This window comes from Rhagoletis pomonella, unplaced genomic scaffold (genome assembly GCF_013731165.1).
Source record: "Rhagoletis pomonella isolate Grant_MI unplaced genomic scaffold, Rhpom_1.0 Rhpom_scaffold_00002, whole genome shotgun sequence".
Classification (NCBI taxonomy): Eukaryota; Metazoa; Arthropoda; class Insecta; order Diptera; family Tephritidae; genus Rhagoletis; species Rhagoletis pomonella.
This window is the reverse complement of record NW_023458556.1, coordinates 25,925,257-25,928,163: the sequence shown is the minus strand read 5'-3', so window position 1 is coordinate 25,928,163 and position 2,907 is coordinate 25,925,257. Positions and strand designations below refer to the sequence as shown.

The 2,907-nt window shown below is 33.0% G+C and overlaps 1 long non-coding RNA gene across 1 annotated transcript in view; it reads left to right on the top strand.

The window, feature by feature from the left end:
- The first annotated feature begins 1,271 nt into the window (after positions 1-1,271).
- The window catches only part of LOC118734604, a 138,342-nt gene continuing 136,706 nt past the window's right edge, over positions 1,272-2,907 (top strand). Inside the window, exon 1 of the long non-coding RNA XR_004992404.1 lies at positions 1,272-1,527. This is a non-coding gene — a long non-coding RNA (uncharacterized LOC118734604). The remainder of the gene's footprint in view (positions 1,528-2,907) is intronic.

Sequence of the window (2,907 nt, the reverse complement as noted above, 5' to 3'; positions counted from 1 at the left end):
GAAGCAAACTGTGTAAAATAAAACCAAAGTAGAGCTGCTCTACTTAAGTTGACGACTAGCGGAGGGGTCTAGCAATCAGGAAAACACGCAAAAAACAAACAGTGAAATATATTTAGATATATAAATAAAAGCCAGAAATCAACCACAAATAAAGAAAATAATACAAAAAATGTTTACCGTTTAGAAACCAACAATTTAATGCAGCAACAACAGCAATAACCCTCAATTGTTGTGTCGCACCTTCTACAATTACACTTTTTACTTTTTTTTCTTTGTTTGCTTCATTGCTATGTTGGCACTCTCTTTAACTCGAGCATTTAATTTAAACTTTTTCTTTTCGATGTATTTTGAAACCAAAAAATTTGCAGCAATTCTTGCTTGACTCTTGGCGTGTGTCAGCGGCCATTGTTTTTTTTTTGTTTTTGTATGTACGAGTAGCACGAATGTTTATTGTAGAAAAGCAAAATAGTGCAGAAAACACACTGCGCAGTTAAAAAAAAAAGAGGACAAAAGTATTCGAATTGCAAATTGCAGTGCTATGCCGTCAATGTAAATAAACCAAGTACACAAACTAATAACGAACAAGTCGCAAGTTTTTGTTGCTGTCTGGCTAAACTAAAACTATGTGCATACGTAAGCAACAATTTGACAGCGCTGCCAAGTGACTAAGCTAAGCTGTGATCAAGATTTTGTCACGCCAAAAAAAAAATAGTATTTGCAAAGCATAGAGAAAAGGGACTTAAACAAAAAGCGAATAATATGAAAAACTCAAAAGAAAAAGTGTAAAGCGGGAAACTAAAACAAAAGACAATAACAGAAGGAAAACGAAGATACGACATAAAATTTCTTACCACAAGCAATTTTCAAAAAAAAAAATTAAAAAAAAAATTTACTACAACTCTACAAAATTATCTGCAAACTTGAGCGCAAATTCCATTCATTTGCCAACAAATAAACATACAATTGCTAGAGGGCTTGTGAAAATTTCAAAATAAAAAAAAACCTCCCAAACTGCTGCAAAAAAAAATGCTTGCGAAAGTTATTGTCATGTGAAGTGAAATCTAAATAACGTATAGCAAATAATGTATAAAAGTGTAACAAAAGGTTGAGTGCAAAAATTGACAAATAAACACAAAAACGAGAAAAAGCCAAAAAAAAACCTGCAAGAAAAACAAAAACTAAAAACCAGAAAACCCAACCAAAACAACATCAAATCACGTGCCGCCGCCTCTACACCAATGCCCGCTCCCTTAGTCACCGCTGCTGCTGCTGCTGCTGCCTGCTAAACTACTTAGCTGATCGCGCGCACGTGCCTTCTTCACTCAATCGTTCGTCGCTTCGTTTGGTTTTTTGACTTTATCTTCGCTGTGGCCGCTGCTGCTGTCTTGCATGCAGGTGCTGTTTTTTTTTGAGTTTTTTATTGGATTTTTAGGCAATACGACAAAAAAAAAAAAACAAATAGTAAACAAAAAAATAGAAGCACAACAGTTACTGCAGCAATAAGAAGCGCCGCATAGTAAAGTGCAGGTGAGTTCAAGTTTGTTGCTTAAGTCTTTCGTTGTATATTGGACTAACAACATTAAGTGAGGCAGCGCGAACGGGGTCGAAAGATATGTATGTTTAAATCTTTATTAATGAAATATATAGATATTTCTATGGCAATTTGTCATCTGCATTTATTTTGTGTAGACATATTTATTGATAAATATCATTAATGTACGTAGCATATCAGGTTGAGTGAATTTGTATGGCTTGAATAATTTATTAGAGATTTTTATACTAATTTTTTATAGAAAATATTAAAAAAGAGGCGAATAGAGCAGAGGTTGTTATCCGTTGTAAAAGCAAATATTTGGCGCTTACCTATACAGCTACGTGTGTTGCCATGTTTATCCTCTTTTCTGTATTGCGCGACTTGATGTTTTTTTTTTTTAAATGAAGGGACCTAAAGTTTAGTACCGCAAAATTGTTTTTTATGAAAAGCTTGTCCATCATAGAAAGGCACGCTTTTAGAGATTTTTTTTAAATTTATTTATGTGCAGGGACCAGAATTGAACCTTGTACCGAAACAGTTGCAATACCCACCTCTAGTCACTCTACTATTGCAGCCACCTTTATAACAAGTATTTGATAATATTTTTATTTCATATCGTTCGGACTGAGATATACATACAAACATACGTGTTCCAACCAATTGTTGCTGATGGCATCTGCCATGACTTTCGTAACCTAAGTAAAAATATTCAATTTAGTTTTAACTCGTCTAGTTTTGCCATTCTAAGAAACAAATTATAATATTGTTTATTTCCTCAAAAGTCAGAATTTCCCACGATGTGTCGGTTAGACTTCCTGTCAACCTCTCCACACGCTTCTCTGGCCGATATCGGCCCAAAATCAAAGATTTCAGACTTTTTTTGCCGACGAGTCTGACGGATATCTAACAGATTTCTGGCAATTTTGCCAGTTGGGTATCTGGAATCTGAAATGTTTACCATTTGTAAAAAAGTATTAAATATTACTAAAATAAAGTACTAAATTTTTTTAAATATAAAATGTATCCCGGACTCACTTCACTTTCTATTCAGTACAGAAGTACACTGCTAATTTTTTTTTAAATTTCTGCTCTTCGGTTTTTTTGATAATGGAATCAAGGTGAATCCTCTTATTATATTAGTAGCGATGGGTCTTTTAAAATGTTTGGAAAATGTAAAATTTATCGAGTATAATTATGCTCCTATACATTCCTCCATCATATATATATGTAGCTAATTAAAAGGTTAGTTCTATAAAAAAAAAATTAAGTACGATTTTTCCGACCATGTGCATAAAATACAAAATAACCTTTTACATTAAAGGTTATTTATTTCTTTTAAATCATGAATATAATTACCATATTCAGCAAAAAAA